Source organism: Mustela nivalis, assembly GCF_964662115.1.
Source record: "Mustela nivalis genome assembly, chromosome: 3".
Taxonomy (NCBI): domain Eukaryota; kingdom Metazoa; phylum Chordata; class Mammalia; order Carnivora; family Mustelidae; genus Mustela; species Mustela nivalis.
Window position 1 is genome coordinate 118,984,168 of NC_139022.1, and position 24,528 is coordinate 119,008,695.

Consider the following 24,528-nt stretch of genomic DNA (forward strand, 5'->3'; position numbering starts at 1 on the left):
TGGGACCTATGTGTCAGCCAGCTAAGTTTCTGATTCTGAACCTTTCTGGCTCATAAGACCTATGTACCATCTGAAGTTGGGTGTAAGATTTACTAACAGTTGGATGTCTGATTTACTCACATCAGCGTGTGGGTGGGCAATGGGAGGTTGCAAGGGGCAGGACAGGGTCACCTTTGCTGACAACCCGTTCAGCACCAGGCCCTTGCTGGAGGCCCTGCCTTATGCATCTCACTGGTCCTTATGCGAATCCATGTTCCCCGAAGGAGTGCAGTTAAATAACCCACCCAGGGACAGCCAGTCAGTAAGACGTGCGGCCAGGATCTCTGCTTGTGAAGTCAGCTGTCTACCACAGCCCTCTGATATCACTCTCAACCAGTGAGTGGCCTTTCCAGAAATAGCTGGTCTGCTGGGTGAGAACTGATGGTAGAGAAGGCAGAAAACCAAGATGCGTTCTTGTTCCCGGGAAAAATACTCCTGATGTTGGTCCAGGCAGACCTGCCCCATGAAAGGAAAGAAGCTGCGGTACTGGCTACATATGGCAGGGATGACATTCTCCTATTGGGAGTGTCTACCCGCCCAGTACATTTCCCAGCCTCCCTTGCTTTAGGGGGTGACCAATAAGCTGAAAGTCATCGGGTGGACCTTCTTGTCATTTTTTTTTTTTTAAGTGCTGACTCATCTAAGAGGTAAACACTCTTACACTTCTCCTTTTCCTTTCTGTGCCTGGAATGTGGCATAATGGTTGAAGCTGAGCAGCATTCTACGGCCACACAATGACCTCAGTGATGGAAACTACATTCTAAGGACCGCAGAACACAGATAAAAGGAGTCTTGGCTCCTTGGAGGGGATGACCTGGGAGCCAGTCCTTGACTATTTGCATCAGAACTGCTTTTGTACAAGAGAAAAGTAAATCCTTATCTTTTTTAAGGCACCATAATCTGGGTTTTCTGTTACAGAGAGCGGATACTAGTCCTAAGTGATATACTCACATTCTCAGTAAGCTATTGAATAAGCAGGATTTGGGGATTTCATTTTCAAATTGCCAAGACTCCAGACTCTCAGAGATTTTCGCTTCTTGTTATGCCCTTCTTATTAAGAAGTTAGTATGCTCTCCAGAGTAGACGGGGGAGACCAAGATTCCTTGGGTACCTCCTTTTCTCCAGGCACTGAACTCAACTCATATTATCTGTACTCACCTCACAGTGTACCTGGGAAATGGGATTTTCACCCATTTTACAGATGAGGAAATGAAGTCCAGACAGATAATATAACTGTCCAGGGAACAGAGCTAGGCTTTGAACCCAGACCTATCTGGCCTCACAGCCCATACTTCTATGGCTTCCCACTGCCTCCTGGGTCTAGAACTCTGAGGAGGTGGGGCCGGTTGGACCATTCAGAGAGCCGCGGATCAGGCTGTCCAACCCTCACCAAATCTCCATCTGCAGCCACTGACCAAAGTCTTCTCCACTGCAAGGTGACTAAAGCAGACGGCCCAGCTGGTCATCTCCCTAACTCACTGCCATCCTGTTTACTGACCATCTGGCCTTCATCTCTGTGATTCTCCGACTGTCCCTCTTTAAGGACCCTCTTAAAGGGACAGAGGCCCTCCTTGGTTTCAGTAAAGGACCCTCATTCCCAAACCAATATATTCCCAAGCTGTCCAGTAAGCCTGACAAAGAAAAGGCCAGAACAGCAGGGATTTCTGGTTGCAACACAAGCCTGTTTCTAACCTCAGATTACAGTGCCCAGAAGGATTACCTGTTCCAACCAAACACAGTCCCACCCCCAACACCCTCGCCCTGCTCCCGGCACAAATGCCATCAGAGCAGACTGCCTCTTCAGCAGGCTCCAAATATTCTCTGCCGAAACTTGCTTTACCCTGCTTCAAACTCCTCTGTCTGTCCCAGGAGAGACTGGAAATATACTCTTTCTAGGAGCTGCTGAAAAATTAACCCACATTAGGGGAGAGATAGGTGATGCTGAATCGGGGACAGGAAGGTCCATTTGAAAGAAAAAAAAAATGTTCTTTGTAACCAGGACAAGGCTAAGCATGCCTTCTCTCTATTGGTCCAAATCTATGCCAGCCTCCCACTGGCATCCGTAGGTGTGCTCGGAACAAGCTATGGATTTCTATAGAGACGGTCACCATGGCACTAGGGGCCTTATTCTGCTATTTCAAGAGGGAAAACAAGCAAAAGGTCAAAGGAAGAAAATCTACCATAGGGATTTTCAAACTACAAATATTTATTAAAGCTTCAGTGTGCGCCTGGAACTACATTAGATGCTGTTCATAGCAAGCAGCGCCGGGAGAATTAACCTGTATTGTAACCCCCCTGGGTTAAGTGCAAGGCAAGGCATTGACAGTGCATGATCCGATATCTCTCTCACAACAGTATAATCCTGATTTTGTCAATTGGGGGGAAAAAATAACGTTTAAGTAACTTGCCCAAAGAGCATCTAGGAACATTGCACTGGATTGGGCCAAATCCCAGCTGGAAGTAGAGGGGACATGCAGGGGTGGGGGGGGGTGTTGGGATTCAAGGTTGGTTCACAGGGATGAGGAATGAGTTGGGGAGCCAATGGGGGCACTGAGGCAGCTGGTACTAGCATGGGGAGAGTCTCTAGCTGCCGACTGGCCTGAGGACCAAGGAAAGATAATAGTGTTGCCAGTCCACGAGGGACCACAAATGAGGAAGGGGCCCTGAGCCTGGAGCACGCAGGAGGTGGGCAGAGAGTAGGTGGCGGCGGGGGCGGGGGGGGGTTGGCAAATGGAGCACAGACAAATGCAGCACCAGCACAGACTCACCTACTGACTGCAGCTGGGTCACAGTCTCCTCCTTGAGTGGTGCCAAGCCCAGCAAACAAGTGCAAGTGGAAGGGGGATGCTTCTGTGTAGAAATTGGCAATTACTGCACTAATTCTGTGTAACAACCACCAAACCCAGTGGCTTACACTAACAAGCATTTTTTTTTTTCTTGCTCATGATTCTCAGGATAAATCGTGCTCCTGCTGGGGCTGCCTGGGCTTGGCTCCAGGCTGCAGGTCGAGTTGGGTCTGTGCCATGTGCTCCTCATCCCCTGTGGACCAGAAGATGTGCCTTTCTCATCTCAGATAACAGGAAGACACAAGACTGAATCACACAAGCACATTTAGAGCCTCTGCTCACCTCATGCCCACCCACATCCCAGCGGTCAATGCAAGTGTCTTGACCAAGTTCAACAACAACGCCATAAGGAGGTAATCTCCAGCTGATCTACCGAGAAGTATTGCAAACCCAAGAGGTAATGGTTATGATGGATATTCCTGTTACATGGGAATGAAGAATTAGACGTGGTGTTCCAATCTGCCATATTACTCAATGGAAAATAAATATGCTAATCACAAAAGAAGAGCTGCAAGTTAGAAACGACCAGTGCCCACCATGGTGGTCTTACACAATGTGCGTTCAGATAAGCTGTAAAAGTCTGAGGAGTATGAGGGCATGTTTGCTGGATTCCTTACTGTCCTTGGGCCATGACTCTAAGAATTTTGGTCGGTGAGATGGTAGAGGCTGGAGGGGGTAGGTCTCTGATGGAGACTTCAGGACTCTGAACTCAACAGTGTCCTATTCATACGTTCATAAATGTCATGATGATCATATTCTGGGGAATTTACAGAGGTGGGGTCATAGCACAGCCCTGGGTCCTGAAACACTTGGAACCCCAAAATATTGTAAATGGCATGTGTAAGAGACTGAATCCAATCACATGATGTTCATAGGGGTAGTCACAGGTCTTGCCTATTGTGGCTCAAAACTTGATCACATGGGCACAAGACCAAGGGATTGTCCTTAGTTCTGTGCTTCTAGGTATAGACCCTCTCTAAGCCTCAGTGGCCTCATCTACAAAGTGGAGCTAATGAGACCTGCCTTGGAGAAGAGTGGTGAAGGTTCAAAGCACAACCACATGTGAACTGAGCCTGGAATCTAGGAGGTGTTCAGGGCACATTGGTGCCTGTGCATCCTTGCCTGATTCTAGCTGACTCAAAGATCATGCTGTTTTAGGTGTGCCCAGCAGGAAAGCAGACAGAGCAAGTACTCAGTATGGAAGATGAGAAGGCGGCTCCTCCTTGCACTTCAGCCCTACTCTACAGTGGCCCATTTGACTTCAGGCATCTCTTAAAAGGGGACTTCGATAAAGGGTAGCACATCCACAGCGAAGGCAAGAGAACTCAACACACTTTCTAACAAGAAGGTCAAAGGAATAGGGGATCTTGAGGGAGGAGAGAGTCACAGTGCCAAACATTTCCCAGAGTGGTGTTGAAAAGAGAGACTGCCATTTTGGGAATGTTGTACCCAATGTTGGGTCCAACGCTAGAGATCATTGCACGCTAATGGCAGGCTGGAGATTTAAGCTTAGAGTAGGGACTTAGAACCCATTACAGTTGCCTACATTTAGAATGCACTGCCTTGGGCGCCTGGGTGCCTCAGTGGGTTAAAGCCTCTGTCTCCAGCTCAGGTCATGATCCCAGGGCCCTGGATAGAGCCTCACATCGAGCGCTCTGCTCGCCGGGGAGCCTGCTTCCCCTTCTCTCTCTGCCTGCCTCTCTGCCTACTTATGATCTCTGTCTGTCAAATAAATAGATAAAATCTTAAAAAAAAAAAAAAAAAGAATGCACTGCCTTTCTGTGGGGTTTGGGTCAGATACACCTTATTCAAATCCTGGTTTAGCTGCTTACTCCCTTTGTGACCTTGAATAAATATTTCTACTTCTCTGGGCCTCTGCCTGGGTCAGTGTTTTGAGCACATAACATGCCAAGGAAAAGGTAATAGATGACAAAGTTGCTCTGATTCCACCTGCCAATAAGAATCACTGCTCTCTCCAGAATCAGGGAGGAGGCAGAAGCCATATCAGGGGAAATAATAAATAAAGCTCCCCTGGCACCCCGGGAGAATGAAATGATTCAAGGATCATTGTTTTTGCCCACCTCCCTGTAAAATGGCAGGCTTGAGGTCTACAGAGAGTAAAGGACTCTGCCTGTTTGAGCTATCCCTCCAGGACCCAGCACTAGACTTGACCCAACTGCAGCCTTTGATCAAGATTACAAAGAAAGGAGGAGGGAGGGAGGAACGGAAGTGAATGTTCTATGTGCTAAGCACTCACTCCTCCTCCCTTACAGAATCTAATCTTCCTAAGTATTGATAAATAGGGAATTATCATCCCTTATTTGGGGGATGATAATTAAGGAGAACTGAGCTTACAAATTGCCTTTTGCAATAATGAGACCTTGGGCAATTTACTTAACTTCTCTGTGCCTCAGTTTCCTTATCTGAAAAATGGAGGTGACAGTAATAGCATCTAGCTCATAGATTTGTCCTGTGAGTTCTTTGTCTGGCATGTGATAAACCCTGACTACTTGTAAGCTATTATTATCATGTTGTTGCAAAGGGCAGTTTGGGACTCAAAGCCAGGTCTCTGATTAGAAGATTCTTGCTACCATACCCTGCATATCTACAAAGATTTTAGTGTTTCCAACCCTGTTATCAATGCCTGATACATAAATTAATTTTTAGCTATCGTCCTTCCCCCAAATTGAAGCCTGAGCACAATTTTGATAAGCCACAGATGTTTAAGTTGCTCTGAGCTGGATTTTCTTGGAGGATGTTGAAAATGCAGCACAGAGCAGAGGGGGGAAATAACTCTCATAAAATAGAGCCAAAGCAATAAATGCAGATCGTGGGATTCATGATGATGACAACTCATCAGTGTCCATGAATATTCGATCAGACCAGCTTCTGGGAGTGTGGCCTGGAATTCTCAGGCAGCCTGTGGTTTGGGCTCGCAAGTAATGTACACGTAGGAATGAAACTGACTCCACTCCTGGGCCTTCCTCCCGCCGGAAATTTCTGCTGTGCCAACCTGAAGCAGGTGGTGGGTCAACCAAAGGGACCAAGGGAAGAGGATGAGGAGGAGTGGGGGTGCTGCTCCGCACCGCCACCTCCCCCCTAGAGTGCCCCAAATGGCCAGTGGTTCTCCCTGGCATTGACCTGAGATGATGTCATTAACACAGGGTAAAGGCCACTTCGCCTACTAGGGAAGAGCTAGAATACTGTGAACCAATCCCCAAGCCGCACGCTATCTTCCAGCAACCTTGGGGACAGGTCTGGGAGCAGCTCAGGTTTCTGGTCGACTGACCAGCCCTAACTGGGGCCTCTCTAACCAGATCCAGCTACACCCCAGCAGTGCCTGCCTAAGCCAGGGACGCTCAGTTGAGGGAGGTCAGGCTTTGGCTCGCTGAAGACCCCAGGGCGAGGGACTAATGTTGCTCCTTGAAACTTCACTTAAAAGGAAGTGCCTGGTTTGATCTAGATCTGCTCCTTGCTAGCCTCTGAGATGTAAGCAAATCCCTTAGCCTCTCTGAGCCACACTATCCTCATCTTTAGTGTGAGAATCCAAAAAAGTACCCAGTTCTCGCATCTATGGGGACACAAGTGAGACAAGCCACGCAAAATATTTTGACAATGCGTGGCCCACAAACACCAGTTCCTTTTGTCATTTATTTTCTCTGCTGCTGTTCAGTGTGTGTTCCTAGGAAACAAAAGGATGTGTCATGTTGGCCAAGGTCATCTTCGTGGGACCCCAGTGGAACAACAAGGGAGTCTAGTGTTCAACCATTTCTTCGCAACTGGGACTTTGGACCCAGATAAGCAACTTCCTCCTGGTCACACAGGTAGCCGGCAGCAGAGCTGAGCCTGAATCCAGGCCTTCTGGTCTCTTCCTTACTGCACAATCTAGCATACAAAATGTTCTCCCATGTATCTGTTCCCATCAGGCCAGGCTGCCGCAACCCCCGATTTGAAGCCACATGCAGAACAAAGCTAATTGGGTCCAGGCCACCTTGTCTATTTTGCCTTTGTCCTCCTCTCCTGCAGTGCATTCTGGGAAGCTCCTCTGAGCTCTGGGAAGCTTGACAATTAACATCTTTCTGACAGGCTTTTCAATGTCTAGAGAAAATCAGCACAGGTAACCTCTCCAAGATTTCAGCTTGCCCTTAAATTCCAGCCCCCAGCCTCAATAATGTCTCTGTTCCTTGCTCCCCCCATTTTAAAGGACAGCTGGAGAAATGCGGCTGCCTCCAGGTTCTTTTTGTGGGATATTAAAGCAAATGCTCATGGCACAGGGACTTTCCCTATAATGAAGAGGAAAGGAAAAGTGAGGTTGGTAAAAATCATGCTCCAGGCACTAAGCTTGATGCTAAAACATGAAGTTCGCCTGTGTCGTTATGAATGGTATTTTTCCCATAAACCTGAATTGAATTGTAGCCCAGACAAAACAATGTTTGGCTAAAAATAAAATAAAACTCCTAAAACTCAAGCTGTGAGGTACCCGCAGGGCAAAGGAGGGGTGCCGGACATACAGGTGTTGAACACACACAGACCTGAGTTCAGAGACCCTGAACATGTCATGGCACATCCCTGGACCTCAGTCTTCTCATCCATAAAATAGGAACAATATTGCCCACCAAAAAGGCCCTTTGTCTGCTGTAAAAGGAGGAGACATTTGAAAAATACCCAACACAGGAGATGCATGATCAATATACCAGCTTTTGTCAAGTGTGACTGTTACCATGGGATAACATGGCATTTTGAGGCAGAAGCCCAGGATGGTTCTGCTGCTGGGAGCCTTGAAAAATCACTGAATCTCTAAATTTTCCAGAGGAGTGGACCAAGGTGAGTTAAAAATGGAAGTAGAAAAAAAGCTGGAAATGCCACAGAAAGTCTGTGCTTGAGCTTTTCCAGGGCCAATACTGCTGCCTCGAGGGGCTAGTGGTGGAGAAGCAGTAGGATTAGGATGTTTAAGGCTTATGTACAAGGCCAGCATCCACAGCCTTGACCCCAGTGACATCAGTGCCACGGCCGACTATACCGGTGGTTCCACGGGAGGATTTTTGGCTCCTGCTTGGCTCTGTCTTCAAGGTTGTGGATGGACAAGCTGATCAGCATTAGGTTCCCTCTGGTAAGCTTCCTTGCCATGAAGTGAGAATCCTTCCTCCATCCCAGGCTTACGGAAGGATGACTGCTATGTGGAACAGAAGAGCGGCCAACCTTGTCTCTGTGGCAGGCATGGCGCCGAGCACTTCCCATTCGCTCATTTGGCCCCAACAGCCACAGGAGACGAAAGCCATCACTTCCCTTCATTTGACACATATGGAAACTGAAGCCTGTGGAGGTGAAATCACCCCCTCAAGGTCACACAGCTGGAAGGAAGGAAGGAAATGGAAGGAAGAGGGGGGCCTTGGTCCCCGTCTGTCTGTCAGACTCCTGTCAGATTTCTGTGCTCTTAATCTCAGGGCTGTTCTGGGCATGCCTGGTGCCTGGTGGGTCCTTGGTAAGTGGCGACCACAACCAGCAGCAACTGATTGATCAGAACAGAGAGGACAGGTCCTCTACCCCCAGAAGGATAAGGCCATGGCAATGCAGACTTTTATACCCAAGTTGTCTGGGTCACAGCAGACTGCCCTCACTAACGCCTCTGAGTTCTGAGTGGGATGGGAGAGCCAGGGAGTGAAGGGTGGGTTTCTCACCTCCTGCGTTAGTTGCCAGGGCTACCACAACCGAGTACCACAGACTGGGTGGCCTGAACAACAGACACTTAGCTCCTGACAGTTCTGGAGACTGTAAGTCCAAGACCAAGGTGTTGGCAAGACTGGTTTCCTCTGAGGCCTCTCCTTGCCGTGTGGATCGCCATCTCCCCACTGTGCGCGTCTGTGTGCTTATTTCCTCTCTCTGTAAGGACGTCAGTTATACTGGATTAGGACCACCCAATAGGACCTCATTTTAACTGAACTACCTCTTTCTCTAAATACCGTCCCATCTTGAGGTACTAGAGGTTAGGACTTCCATATTTGAATTTAGGGGGAATATTATTCAGCTATAACCCTTCTCCTGGCTGGGAGGGGTCAGGGTGTTTTTCTGGGCTTCACACTCTGGTCTGCCTCTCAGGACAGAGGTCTCTGGTCTCAGGGCTCCCAGCAGTATCTGTGGCCATTCACAGACAGGCAGGGCCTGATCCAGTGTCTTCTCCTCAAAGAGGCCTCTTATGACCATGCTGGCTAAAGAAGAGGCCCCATTTCCCTCCCAAATATGCTCTTATCTCCTGAACTTATGTGTTATTTGCCTGTTTACTGTCTATCTCTCCCACTAGAATGTCAGGTCCACGAAGACAGAAGCTTTAGTTTGTCCCAGCTGGATCGCCAGCACTTAGGCCAGGAGATGGGGGAGGGGAGGGAGAGGAACAGGTGGAACAGGAGGCATTTTTAGGGCGGTGGAACTATGTGTGACGCTATAATGGTGGATATATGTCATTAGACATTTGTTCAAATACATAAACTGAACAACACAAAAAACGTGGATAAACTATGAAGTTTAGCTAATAATATATTAACGTTAGCTCCTCAGTTGTAGCCTATGCGCCTCCCTATAATAGGAGAAAGGGCAGGAGGCAGGAATTGGGGGTATATGGGAACTCTCTAACACTTTTCACTCATTTTTCTGTAAACCTAAAACTACTCAAGAAATGGCATATTAATTTAAAAAAAAAAAAGCAACCAATACATACACCTAGCATATAGTAGGTGTCCAGTACATCTTTGCTGATGACTGAAGGAATCAATGGTCAGCCTCAACTTAGGGAGGCTCTCTCCATACCCAGCACGGGGATATAAAAAGCCTAGATGAGGTAACAAGGCAGAGATCCACAGGAAGGGTTACAGAGCTAGCAGGAAGAAACACAAGGTCAGTGGTAGTTAAGTGTTGGTCCTAAAGCTCCTGCCAACCACCTGCAGGCTGGTGGTGCCATTGATCCCCTGCAGACAGGTCCCCTGCCCACCTGAGGCAGCAGGAACACCTTGGGGCCAATAAAGCAAGGGCAGCTTCCAATCCCGGGAAGGCCAGGAGTGGTGGGTTCCCTCCGTGTGACACTCGAGAATGTGAGGCATGTGATTTCCCAGAGGTCCCCAGTGGGCCAGAGCCCGGCTGCCCACGGCAGGAGCCTGCTCGTCATACACCATCTGGTGGTTTCCCTCCCTTCCCTGTGTCACTTCCCCACTCCCTCAGCAAGCCTGCCTCCTGGGGCCCGCTCTCAAACAAATATTTGCCCCATCTCTTTACCTCAGCGTATGCTTCTCGGGGACCCAAACGAAGACAATGTCACTGCAAAATGTGTTACAGATAAAGTATGCCGTAAATGGTAACTGCTATTATCATAAGTACTTCTGTCTTTGAAGATTTTGTTTATTTTTCTGACAGAGAGAGACACAGTGAGAGAGGGAACACAAGCAGAAGGAGTGGGAGAGGGAGAAGCCGACTGCCCACGGAGCAGGGAGCCCAATGAAGGGCTCAACCCCAGGACCCTGGGATCATGACCTGAGCCAAAGGCAGATGCCTAAACAGCTGAGCCACCCAGGTGTTAACGACAGCAATAACAAGAGTCACCATGATGAAAAAGTAAGGCCCCAAGTGGGGAGGTCTCTTGCCTAGGTTCACTTGCAGTGGGGAGAGGGCAGGGGGGGGGATCCTCATGTAGGTCTGCCTGACACCAGTGCCAGCGAGGCCCCACGTACCCACACACCCCCTCACTTTGGGGTAAGGTGCCTACTGCAGATTTCCAGGGCTCCCAAGGTTCTACCGTCAGATGTTCAGCTGATAAGAATACAGGGTAATCCCAGAGAGCTTCCTGGAAAAGTTAGCACCGGAGCCCCAATGGAAGAGCACAGATTCTGGAGTCAAGCTCAAATTTGTGACTGGATTCTGTGGCCCTTTGGATTCTGTGACTTTAATGACTCTGGGTCTCAGTAGTCTTGTTAGAAAATGGGAATAACTGGGTCCATCTCACAAGCTCCTTATGAAAATTAAGAGAACAGGTTTTTAGTGTGAGACGGCTCTGGGCTGGGGTTCCAGTGCTGTCGTATGCAAGGCTAAGAGAACATTTTAAATCTCTAATCGTTCTTTAATCTGCGAAATGGATATAGTAACAGCATTTACCAAATAGAAATATATGGAAGTATATAAACACCTGCCTGTAAATTGCTTAGCATGCCACATGAAATACTGTAAGTGCTCACACAATATTTGGTACTTTAAATCAAGATATCAGGGGCAGAGGGGTATATTTGGATAATAATGTGGCAGATCAAATTTCAAATGCCTTTACCTCTGGCTCAGCAATTCCACTTTCAGGAGTTTATCCCATGGCTCTATCAAGATTTATGTGAGAGGATACTGATTGAAGCATCACTTCCAACAGCAAAATACTGGAAAGAACTCAAAAGCCCACTGTCGGGGAACTGGTCCTATCAATTGGGGCAGGACCCACAAAGAAAGAGCACGCAGCTGCTGGAAGGTGAAATGCAAGTTTGTGTGTGTACATAAAGATGGCCACAGTACATTAAGTAAAAAAAAAAGCAAGTGGTAGAAGAGTTGTCTACTTTCTTCCATCTTTGTTTAAAAAAAAAAAATTGGGCATACACATGTGCTTAGAAATAGTCTGAAAAGGTTTACAAGAAACTATTAACAATGATTAGAGTGGTGGTTGTTGGCAGAGGTGATTTTCCCAGGGACATCTGACAAAACCTGGAGACATTTCTGATTGCCACAACTGGGAAATAAGGTGGGGGGCTGGCATCCACATCTAGGGGCAGAGGCCAAGGTGGTGGCTGACATCCTACAATGCACAGGAGAGCCCTTCCTCCCCCAGCAAAGAACCATCTAGTCCTAAATGGCCATAGTGTCGAGGCTGAGAAAAGCCTGCTGTAGAGTGAGAGAAGGGCTCTGGAACGTGAGGAAGGAGCCTTAGTTTTCATACTTCAGTAAGGCTTGAATGGAGTAACACAACGACACCTGTCTGCTCTAGACTGGGAGACGATGCCAGCACAAAGTAGCCATTCTCTCCCTGCGTTTCAGTTTCCACATCCACAGAAATGGGTGTGCTGACCCAAGTGGGTGGCCGCTGGGCTCCCTAAAGACATACCGTACCACATGTCGGGCCATCCGCGTCTCAGGAGCTGTGGTCACTGCATAGCGGCAGGTGGACGCAGCCTCAGGGACGCGCCTGGTGTGGGTGAGGGCAGGGCTGGTAAGCCTGGGAGGGCGGAGATGGGCGCCAGCAGCTTACGCTCTGGGGCCACTGGACCTGCAGCTGTCACAAGTCAGGAGAGGGTGGGGCTCCAGAGGAGCTCCCTGGAAAAACAGCTCGGCGGGCCACCTGCCAGCACCTACTTCAGGAGCAAAGATGCCAGGCACGTACAATGCAGAACAGAGGGTTCCACACAAGGGGTGCCCATCTGGTCAGCACATACATGCACCTGAGATCCCTCTGGCTGCTACTTTCAGCAGAGCAGGTCCAATAGTTTGGGCAAATGTCTTTTTTATCCTAAATGGCTGACAATAAAAACCTAACTTGGGGCAAGTCACCACTGACTTCTAGACATACATTTTACAACCTATGTGTTCATATTGCATGTTCACACACCCAAGGACATCGAAACTGTCATTTTACAGGTGGAAAAAGAGGGTCAGAGAGGAGAGGTAAGATCTCACAACTTGAGATCTAATATTCATACATCGGGTGGTCTGACTCGGAGCCACCAACCTGCTTGGGGGCCAGCTGCCCCATATCCCTTCGGTCACAAGGTACTCTCTAGTGACTTCTCAGATCAGGAACACTTCTGAAAAACACACCCTGAGTGTGGATAGCTACATCCTTGCCTCAGAAAGAAGAGTCGGGAGCTCCACTGCTAAAATCAATTTCGTTTCCTGTGGCACTGAACCTGACTTTGCCGAGTCCCTGCCAGAGAGGCCAGAGAGAATACAGGACTCCCGAGCAAATGTCCCATGCAAAATGTGCCATCCTACACTAAGCAATTATATGTTGTTTATCTGAAATTCAAATTTAATTTGGTGTCCCATATTTTTATTTGCTAAATCTGACAAACCTCCCGTCAGAGCAAGGAGGAGATTAACTGTTCCCTCCATCCTAAGTAGCTGATCTCATCCGAGAGAGATGTGGCATTTGTGCCATCTGTCTTGCTCCCTTAGCAAGGAGGTTGGAGACTGCTAAAGGCCGAGGTGGTTACTGCCCTGGGCAGTTACCCAGGCTGGGTGCGAGGGACTTTTCGGGAAGCTGGTTGGCACACGCACCATGGAGGAGAAGAAGTTAAGAGCAGAGAATCATCTAGTATGTAGCCTTTTCAGACTGGTTTCCTTTACTTAGGTGTATGCATTTAAGTCCCTCCATGTCTTCGCATGGCTTGATAGCTCATTTCTTTTTCGGGCTGAATCCTACTCCATTGTGTGAGTGTATGCTACATTTTATGCAATTCATTCACCTATTGAAGGACCTCTGGGTTGCTTCCAAGTTTTGAATAAAGTTTTGAATAAAGCTGCAATAAACATCTTTGTGTAGGTTTTTGTGTAGACGTCAGTTTTCAGTTCTTCTGCGTAAATATCAAGGAGCTCGACTGCTGGATCCTACAGTAAGAATATGTTTAGTTTTATAAGAAACCATCAAACTGTTGAACAGAGTGGCAGAATGAGCTTGCATTCCCACCAGCACTGAATGGGCGCTCCTGCTGCTCTCTACATCCTTGTCAGCATTTGGTGATGTCAGTGTTCCAGATTTGGGCCATTATAATAGATGCATAGTGATATCTCATTCTTTTTTTGTTTTTTGTTTTAGAGGGGTGGAGAGGCAGGGGGAGAGAGAGAATCTTAAGCAGGTTGCATGCCCAGCGCAGAGCCATGACTCGGGGCTCGATCTCACAATCCTGAGATCATGAACTCAGCCAAAATGAAGAGACAGACACTTAACCAACTGAGCCCCTTAGGAGTGCCTCATTTTTGTTTTAATTCACATTTCCATGATGACATATGATGTTGGAGTATCTTTTCAAGTGCTTATTTGCAATATGTGTATTTTCTTTGGTGTGTGTCTGTCAAAGTCTTTGGCCCACTGTTTAACTGGGCAGTTTGCCTCCTTATTGTTGAATTTTAATAGTTCTTTGTATATTTCAAAGAACCATCTATTATCAGATATGCGTTTTGCAAATATTTCTCCCTGTGACTGGTTTTCTCATTCTCTTGATAATGACTTTTGCAGAAGTTTTTAATTTTCATGAAGTCCAGCTTAGCAATTATTTCTTGCATGGTCCTGTTTTGGGGGCTGTATCTGAAAAGGCATCACAATACCCAAGTCATGCAGATTTTCTCCTCTGTTGTCTTCTATGAGTTTTATAGCTTTGAGTTTTATATTTAGGTCTGTGATTTATATTGAGTTAAATTTTGTGAAAGGTATAAAGTCTGTATCTAATTTTTCTTTCTTTCTTTCTTTCTTTCTTTTTTTTTTTTGCATGTGGATGCCCAGTTCTTAGCACCATTTTTTGGGAAAACTATCTTTTCTCCACTGTATTGTCTTTGGTCTTTTGTCAAAGATCAGTTGACTCTATTTATGGGGGTCTATTTCTGGCCTCTCTATTCTGTTTCATTGATCTATTTGTCTGTTCTTCTGCCAACACAACACTGTCTTGATGACTGTAGCTCTTTTTAGCTTTCAAGTAAGTCTTGAGGTCAGGCAGTGTCAATCCTCCAACTTTTTTTTCACCTTCAATATTATGTTGGTTATTCTGGGTCTTTGGCCTCTTCATATAAGCTTTAAAATCATTTTGTCAATACTCACAAGACAATTTTCTGGGATTTTGATTGGGGTTGCACTGAATCTATAGAACTAACATTCTGAGAATATCAAGTCTTCCTACTCATCGATGTATATTTAATTCTTTGATTTCAATCATCACAGTTTTGTAGTTTTCCCCATGTAAATCTTACACATATTTTGTTAGATTTATACCAAAGTATTTCATCTGGAGGGGTGCTAGCGTAAATGGTATTGTTTTGTTTTTTCTTTTTAAGTTCAAATGCCATGTTTATTTTTAGTATGTAAGAAGCAATTAACTTTCACTTTTTTAAAAGATTTTATTTATTTGACAGAGAGGGAGAGAGAAAGCATAAGCAGGGAGAGCAGCAGGCAGCAGGCAGCAGGCAAGGGAGAAGCAGGGACCCTGGGATCATGACCTGAGTCAAAGGCAGACGCTTAACAACTGAGCCACCCAGGCGCCCCAACACCTGACTTTTATATATTAACATGGGTCTAAGTGCTTATGAATTCCAACATGGACGCTCTTTCTTAAAGAGGCCTCCCCTATTGTCTGGGCTCCAGGGTCCACTGAACCTGCTTTGAAAAGGAAGCCCAGCCTCAGTTTGGGAGATAAGCTGTTGAACATCAACTCCGCTCTCAGACACAAGCACACCTAACCATTACACCAACACCCTGGGCCTGGCCTCATTGTGAGAATTCCACAAATGAGGAAATTGAGCCTTGGTGTGATGAAGTAGCAGCTCACACCTCACACAGCTGGGAAGTGGCGGTGACAGGAGGCAAACCCAGGCCGAATTTCCTTCTGGCAGTGAGCACAGTGCTCAGGCCCTTGTTTGCTCCCCAGGGCTTGTGGGAAGGACAGAGTGGGGCCCCTGAGGGTCTTGCCGGTCTAGAGCACTGCCAGGAAGGGCTGTCTTCTCAGGGAAAGCTAAAGCCCTTGCTAGGACCTGAGCAGGAGGGGATTCTAGCAGCACAAGTGAAAGATTCAGAATTATCTTCAACTAAAAATATCCTCAAGCACCAATTTTGTGCCAGGCGCGGTTGCTAAGAGACGTCACAAGCGTCATTTCATTGAACCCTCGCAGCCAGCCAGGGAGGCCAGTTAGATAATGAGCTGCATTTTGAAGAGGACAGAACCAAGGCTCAAAGAAATGATGTGGGTGCCCAGGAGCACCCCTTGGGACTTAAAGCCTGGTCTTCTGAGAGCATGGAGGAGGCTGGAGACTCAGGGAGAGGCAGTACTGGGCTACTGTGTAAGAAGGTCAAGAACTGCTGTGTTAGCGTCCAATGGCGGCTGTAACAAATAACCGTGGACATTCTGGCTGAAATCAACCCAAATGTATTATCCTATAGTCCTGGAGGTCAGAAGTTCGAACTGGGTCTCACTGGGCTAAAATCAAGGTTGTGTTCCTTCTGGACACTTCCCTCACCTTTTCTAGTTTCTGGAAGTCACTTCTATCTCTTGGCTCATGGTGCCTTTCTCCATCTCCAAAGCCAGCAGCATAGCATCTACCAATGTCTCTCTCTCACTTTCTGCCTCCTCCTTCCACCTTTTAAGGACTCTTGTAGTTACTTGGGCCCACGTGGAGAATGTAGGATGACCTTCTCACCTCAAGATGCCTAACTCCATCACATCCATAAAGTCCCGTTTGTCACGTAAAGCAACATAATCACAAGTTTCACGAACTAGGAGATAGACATCTTTGGAGAGGGCAATGTCTGGCTACCACAACTTCCTTGGCCTACTTTGGAGTTTGCCTCTGTTCTGGGGGTCAGGGCTGAAGTCACTGGGCTGGAGGTGGGGGTAAGAGAGAGACTGGGCTGATGGGCAAAGAGAAGCCATGAAGACAGGTGTCCTTGAGGTGGGCCACAGGATAACCCTTCCTGAGAGGTATCTGGCCAAGAGTCCAAGGAGAGTACTCTGGGTGCTGCCATCCTCTGAGGAAGGGGTGGTTCCTACCTATTGAGCTATGCCAGGGCCACATGTCTGGGCACAGCGAATCACAGGAGTGTCATCCAGGTCTCATCATTGGGCAGGAGTAGGGAGGAGCTCAGATAGGACAGGTGGGGTAGCCTGGAGCCTCATGCCTGGTCTTGTTAAAATAGTGTGACCTTTTGATCTAGCAGTTTCATTCATATGAATTTATGTTGTCAGTAGGCTTACTCAGTTTTGAAATGATGTATACAAACAAAATTATTGCAAGATTATTTATAAATTGAAAGCAACCTATATGTCCATCAGCTGGGAACTATCTCTGTGGTATAGCCATACAGTGGAATCCTATGCTGTCGTGAAAAAGGTGAAGATACTCTTTACATGCTTCATGAAAAATCTCTGTTTGACAAAAGTAAGGTACTTGATAGTGCGTGCAATAATTTAGTGGGAAAAATATACATGTTACTTACATATGTACAAAACATTGCTGGAAGTATACCCAAGAAACTGATAACACTGGCTACTTTCAGGGAGACGTGGATGCTTAGCAGACAACATGGAAGAAAGATTTTATGTTTTATGCTTTTGCACTTTAAAAATTTTGAACCATATGAGTGTGCTACCTATCAACAAATAAAAAATTAAAACATGATTTTAAAAATCCTGTGAATTCATATGCTCATGGAAATAATCGAGTTGGAAGGAACTTCAGCCATTCGACCCAAGCTAAGGCTGATTTATAATCTTGAGCATGAGCTTCTGTCCATGGCCCCCCTTTAAGGTCCAGAGTGAACCTGATGACCAACCAGTCACTTCCTTGTCACCATTTCCTTCTCCTACAATAATGACAGCCAGACTAACTATGTGATAGCTGCCCAGTGTGCTTTGCTAGCTTTCTTCCAGACCTCTGCATACAATGGTCCCTCTGTCTGTAGTGCCCACCTTCCCCCTTTTTAAATACAATGTCCATGTTCCTCTTCTTCCTGAGCACAAGGCTGGACCGCATTTCCCAGCATTCCCTAGAGTTAGGTGTGGCCAAAAGACTGACTTCAAGCCAATGGAGAGTGAGGTGATGTTGCTATATCCTGACTCAGCTCATTAAAGACCTCCCATGCACAACCCTGCTCCTCTATGATAAGAGGAGACTCCAAAGACCTAGCAGAAAGTCCAGGCAGAAGGACCTGGAGACTCTGAATGACTGCATGAAGTAGAGTCCCACCTACCTTGGGCAGACTGTGACACGAGCCACAAACAGCCTTGTATTACTCTAAGTCACTAAGATTTGGGGTTGTTAACATTAAATGGCCTACCTTGACACATATTCTGAATAACCCCAATTCACACTTCAGGCCTTGGCTTAAATGTCCCTTTGTCTTTGGGGCTGAATTCCTGGTTGTCCTATATGCCTGGAGGTGGGACAGAAAGGTTGCTGGAAACAACCACAGGACGTGCCTGGGGCTTGGTCTGGGTTAAGACCAGAGAAGGGCAGACAGCATTCACATTGAATATTGCACTTGGTCTGGCACTGAGTTCCTTAAAACCTTTAACTGGTAGTTGTAGCAGTAGAGACTCAGGGTTCTCTAAAGGAAGCCTACGAGTCTCGTAATAGTGGCTGAAGCATTTTACCAGATTCCTAAGAGAGAGAGCCAACATCCTTTCGGGTGTGATGATAAAGTCCACAGTGATACTGCAAAAACTGGCTTTTTTGAGGCTTGTTTTGTGTTGACTCGAGAATTAATCAGTCATTACTCAACTTATTTGTCCTCCTAACTTTCACTGAGCTTCTTCTTTACAACAGACTCTGGGCTGGGCACCGAGAATACAGACAATCATACCCAGCTTCTGCCCTTGCATGGCTTACAGTCTAAATGGGGACTCAGGTACAATTATGATCCAGTGTGCTGAATGCTAGGATGGGAGGTGGGGGGGTGTTCCTACACGGGCCTGTGGAGCCCAGAGGAAGGAAGCTTACCTGAGGTGTGTGATCTACAACCTTTATGACTATTCAGCCTAACGAGTTTGGCCCACTTTTTCACTCACCCATTCATTCATTCATTCATTCACCTAACCCTTATGCCCCATGCTGTGCCAGGCCCTATACTAAGACCTAAGGGGTATACCTCGAGCAGGAGAAACCCAGTTATGGCCTCACAGAGCTGAGAGTCTAAAAGGCAGACAAATAAACAGAAGCGGATGAGACGATTTGGTCGGGACGCGTGCCATGTAGACAGTAAAATGAGAGGCTGAAGACAGCTGGGAGGTGGCACCTTAGATGGGGTGGCAGAGAAGGCCTCTGAGTAGATGAATTTACAACGTAATCAGGGACACAAGGAAGAGCAAGGCCTGAAGAGCTGGGAAGAATGGAGTTGTGCGGCTGGTGCTCAGCGGGCCACGCTGACCAGGATGTGGGGGCTCCTACAAGGCCAGAGGCATGGCCCAGCCCAGGCCCACACAGCCCACGTTCGTAATGAAGAGTTCAGAGTTGACTCCAGCAGCCAGTGTCAGCTCCCTACCCAGGGGCCTCTTGGAAACAGTCCAGCTCACAGACAGCTGTGACGAGAGTCAAGGCCCTCCTCGTTCTGGGTGGGGCTGGGCACATGTCACCGGTCCCTGCTCAACTGGTCAAGGAGCGTGGCTTTCCCCGGAGAACAGCAGCCGCGACCCGGTCCCCACCCTCTGTCCTTCACCTGGGGAATGGCGTCCTTAGCGGGGCCTCTGACATTCTTCAGATCATGTGCTTCTTCTGCCCCAGGGTTGGCGGCCCTATGAAGCCTCCGGTGCTAGAGCAGAGAAAGGCTAAGACTGGCATGGTGTGGCTCAGCAGGTCCCCAGGGCAGACGGCTCTCGAACGTTTGAATTCGGCCCTACATCTCTGGCTAAAGTCCACCCTCGCTCGTCTCTCTGTCAGACAGTGTGGGCTTCTTTCTATTCCTGAGCTCCAGCCTGGGCTTAAGTAAACCAAATGTGCTTTAAAAGGTCAAGGTTTTCTCTGACCTCTCTGTATTTTTCTTTTGTTAATGTCTAACGTTCTCTTTTCTGTAATCATCCATCCATCATTTCTTTGTTCCTTGCAGTCATTCATTCACTTGACTAAACAGTCACTAAGTCCCCACTCTGTCACTACCAGGAAGAACAAATGGGGACCCTTTATTCTGTGAGCTCACGGCCTAGCCAAGGGGTCAGGGCATAGCTGGGGCGGGATGGAGCGGGGAGGGGGTTATGACCATTGCCATACAGTGTGATGGGATTGTATCAAAAGCATAACAAATCACTGTGGGGGTACAATGGAGAAAGTGACTAACTGCTTGGAATCAGGGAAGGCTTCACAGAGGAGGTAACATTTGAGTCGGGCCTTGGAAAATCAGTAGGAGTTTGCTAAGCCAAGTCATGCAGGGCCTTAGTCTTGTGGCTACAAGAACAGCCACGTGCAAGGCCTATTTCGGGAGGAAACAGGATGAAACCAAGCTCAAAAATACAGTAATAGCTACGATTTATTGTTCAAAGTGCTGTACGTCCACATTTTTACATCTGTTCCAATGAACTGCAGAAGTATCATTTCCCCCATCTTATGGATGGAAAATTGGAGACTTGCAACACTGAAGTCATTTGCCAAAGGTCACACAACTGATCAGAGGCAGAATATGTGTTGAGATCTGGTCTACCCTGCACTCCTCTGGCTGAGGCTGAGATGTCAGGATAAGGAGAGTCACGCCAAGGAACCCCAAGGAACCCTCATTTCTTCCAGCATCTGCAAGGACAGAGCCTGGCAGGACTCCAGGCTGGAGTCCTGATGGAGGACCTTTTAGAGTTTTTTTTCTACTATGCTTTCCCTTGCCTTCCCTGTCCTGGCCTGGGTCCTTGCCTTGGGTCCTGGCCTGACAGGCGCCTCCTCCTCCATGTCACACAGGACTCGTGTCCACTGCTCCCACGTTCAGAAGGGTCTCAGGAAGAATGCCATGGCCTCCTTTCCAAGGATGTCCCTGGGCCCACCGATGAGGTCTTGTCAACAAGCAAAGGAGCCCCACAGAGGCAAGGGAGCCGGGGGTGCTGACAGGCACGTTCTCCAAAGCCGAGCAACAGCTTAATTACAGGCCAACTCCATAATGAGAAGTGTGCTGGCCGGGACGAGGAGAGGCCCTGGGGTAGAGAGGAGCCTGCAGGAGGGCTCTGGTGGGCCCACCAGCTCAGCGTCTAGCTAGTTCCAGACCACACGCGTTGGTTGGCCCTGGAGTCAGGGAAGGGAAGATGGTAGAGAGAACTGTGCCGAATGCTGGCCACGGGCCAGGTGCTAAGCTGGGACTTTTACCTCTACGCTCTCATGTTATCTTCCCAACTGCCTAGAGAAACAGGTATAATTCACTCTGTTTTACTGAGGAGAAAATGAAAGCTTCCAGAAGTGAAGCAGACCGCTCGAAGTTCAGACACCAGAAAATGGTAGAATGGGGATACAAACTTGGGTGGGGTGAATCTAAAAGCCTGTTTCCTTCCCAGGGCAAAATGAAGGAAGGGGAGGAGCCATTCCGGAGCTGGGGGAGACTGAGAGGAACAGGAGGGAGACAGTGAAGAATGGAGATGAGGCTTGGCCTCGGGCTGGCTAGGGGACAAGCACATCCCTAAGCAACATAGTAGGTAGGGCCCTGAGGCATCATTTCAGATATGAAAGCACAAGGTGACAGTGGAAGGCTGACAAATCTGGAACTCTTATATTTTGCCTCTTTGTTTCCTTCCTTGCTTTCCTTTGGTATAAATCCCTGGGAAAGCAAACCACACACCCCCCAACCCTGAACCCAGGCTGTCTGAGGCCACCTCCTTCTGATAGTCCTCAGAAAATCTGTCCTGAGTGACTCTCCTCGGAAGGTCCAGGTGATTTCTTAGCAAGAGATTCGTGCTATTTCCCTGAACATTTCGGGGCTGTGAAGGAGGAATTTCAGTAGTCAGGACTTGGCTGCATCTGTGGGGGCCAAGGAGCTCTGACTAACTCTGTGAGCAAGTGCTGGGCCCCTGTGGCCCACTGAAGTGGCCGCCAAGGCAGGCCCGGCATTCTCAGCCCCTCGGCAGCGTCACCTGCTCCTGACTCAGCCCGGGGCCCCGTGGCAGCAGCTGCTCGCCTCTGCTCACATCATGGGGCCCGCGGGCCTTGCGCCCGGCAGGACAATTCACAGCACGTTCTGGGCCTGTCCAAAGCGTCACGAGGGACCTTTCTGCTTGAGAAGTTGCCCCTCATGGCCGGACGGCACCTCCCTGTGTCTGAGAGGCTCTTCTGCATATTCTTGTGACCCGGCAGGATGGACAAAGTTTGGAAATAACGGACTGCGTTTCAAACACCCGGCTTTGCAACTTAGCCATATGGCCTCGGGCATGTGATTTCCAGGCAGCTTCTGTTTTCTTTCCTGTCCACTGGGGGTAAAAATCGCCAGCCCCCACATTTGTTTGAAAGAGAGCCACAAGGTTGTGTGAACGCCAAGGCTCTGGAAGGTGGTGTCCTGACCGAGAATCCTGGCGCTGCCAGCAGTGACATCCTGATGGCCTTCCTTGGTCTCTCTGAGCCCATCTCCTATAAAATGGAGATAATGATGATACCCGCCTCAAGGGGTTGTGGTGAATGTCGGGCAGGGTGAGCCAGGTGCCTCCGAAAGTGCTACCCCACTGGTCATTAGCAGCCCTTCACTAAGCATGCTCACAGCCAGACGCAAAGACCCCGAAGATGCTCTGGCTACCGACATTTCCCTCTTTCAGGAGTACCACCCAGTCACTGGAAGGTGATTTTCTCCCATCATCCAGGAAGCAGAAGAGATGTTATCACACTCTCTGCAGAAGGGGTCTCTTCTCCAAACAGGACATCGCCTGTGACAGCAGCTAGGGAAAGAGGCCAATGGGGTGGGGCCCCGTGTTAGTACCGTGAATGCTGGCCCAGGAGCTGAACTTACCCATGACTCCATCCGTGTCATAGAGTAGGTCTTCCCCCCATTCTGGGGGTGGCTGGCAGAGCAATGACAGGCCTCCACTTCCACCCATGGAGCTTGTCTCATTGTACCACCAGATCAGCTGTAGGAGGCCCCTTGGGCCCCCCAGAAAAACAGGGGGTGGTGATGAGGGTCTGGTAGAAGGCTGGTGTTAGAAGAAGGTGGAAGGGCCTCGTGTGTCTTGTTGTCAGAGGCTCAAATCCCATCTTGCCATCTCCGTGGCTGATTTGCCTTGCTGGGAAGGCCAAGCAGCTGGCATTGCCATGACAACCAGGCAGCATCAACATCCAAATCACTCCTGAATGAATGTTCTATCACAACGGCAGAGCCGCTGAAAACATGTTTGGGAAGTGAGAGCCACGAACAGAAAATTGCACCCGGGAACTGTAGGGAGCTGAAAAGGAAGGGCAGTTATGTTTCCTGCCTTTTGGGGTAACAAAGAACGCAGCAAAAAGACAAGGGATCAATGCAGATTCAGGCCGAGGGAAAGCAATGTTCCTGAGTTACCTGTGTTGGGATATGAAGACCGGGGATTACTACCCGATTGTAATCACATGCACTGTTAACTGTTGTTGCTCTGGGTCCGATCCTGGAAATGAGAGGCTAAGGAGATGAGACAAAAGATAGGACCTAGTTGTCTGTGGGATGCAAGCACCAGGAACATAGATTAGAGAAGACTTCATGGAAGGGAGGTCTTCAGTAGATTTCCAAGATCCCCAGAAGGTTCATCAGCACTAGGTACCTGGTGTTAGGAAGACTGGCTCCATGTCAATCATCTTATCCGCCTCATAAAGGTCCTGGTCTCTCCTTCCCATTTTATATTTGGCCACATGATTATTTTAATGTTTCTGGTAGCCACATTAAGAAGTGTTAAGAAGAAACAGGTGAAATTAATTTTAATCCTATGTTCTATTGACCCCATACCACTAGGTATAAAATATTACCCTTTCAACATGTAATCAATATATAAATTGATTATAATGAAGCATTTTATATTCTTTTTTCTTACAAGGTCCTGGAAATCTGGTGTGTCTCAGTTTGAAGGAGCACATTCCAAGAACTTAGTAGGCACATGGGTAAGACGCTGGACGTCTCAGTTCTAATCTTGGAAATGGAGGCTTGGCTATGTGATATGCTTTGTCTCAGGTCACCTGCTCACACACTGCAGAGCTTGGAATCCAATCCATGAGTGTGATCATGGGAAGCAGTTTGAATAGTGGGGACAGTCTTGGTTGGGAGATCTGTTGCAGCAGGGTTTCCTGATGTCACTGACATTTTGAGCAGGATGATTATTGTGGGAGACTCTCCTGTCCATTGTAGGATGCTTACAACATCTCTGGTCTCTCCCCACTAGATGCCATTAACATCTCATGAATGTGGCAATCAAAAACCTCTCCAGACATTGCCCAGATGTCCCCTTTCAGGGGTGGGGAGTAAAGTCATCCTCATTTGAGAACTGCTGTGTGAGAGTAAGACAGAGACAGGTGGGTGAAGGTGTACTATTGGCTTATATAACCAAAATACGGGAAAGGCTGGGGATAAGGCTGGGTCTCAAGGAGAAACAGAATTAGCTACTGAAATATCACCAGAACATTCTGTTCTCATCTCTTATTGTTGCTTCTCTAGCCACCTCAGATCTATGGGACAGGAGCCAGGGCAGCTGTCAGGTTTCAGCTTTACCACAGAGAAGGACTCTCCACCCCCTACTATAGTATTCATTTCTAAACTCTCAGGGCAGGTCTCTGGTGGGCCCAACCTGGGTCACATGGTCCCTCCTGGTCTGGAGGAGGGCAGGATTCCTAGAGCAGGTGGTAGGAGCAGGGGAGCAGTGGGTTAAGTGTTGGGAAGATACAAAGGGTTGTCCTCTTCAGGACAGCCTGGTGTCCAGGAGCCAGGATTGAGAGAGGAGATTGTGTGGAGAGCAACACAAGGATCACTGTC

At 48.0% G+C, this 24,528-nt stretch overlaps 2 long non-coding RNA genes across 2 annotated transcripts in view; one reads left to right on the plus strand and one right to left on the minus strand.

Moving 5' to 3' along the window:
- The window catches only part of LOC309862340, a 20,883-nt gene extending 18,016 nt beyond the window's left edge, over positions 1-2,867 (minus strand). Inside the window, exon 1 of the long non-coding RNA XR_014310475.1 lies at positions 2,808-2,867. This is a non-coding gene — a long non-coding RNA (uncharacterized lncRNA). The remainder of the gene's footprint in view (positions 1-2,807) is intronic.
- Positions 753-11,409, plus strand: LOC309862338. Its single transcript, XR_014310472.1, has 4 exons — positions 753-907; positions 2,994-3,282; positions 10,287-10,484; positions 11,202-11,409. It is a non-coding gene; the product is annotated as an uncharacterized lncRNA (long non-coding RNA).
- The last annotated feature ends 13,119 nt before the right edge of the window (positions 11,410-24,528 follow it).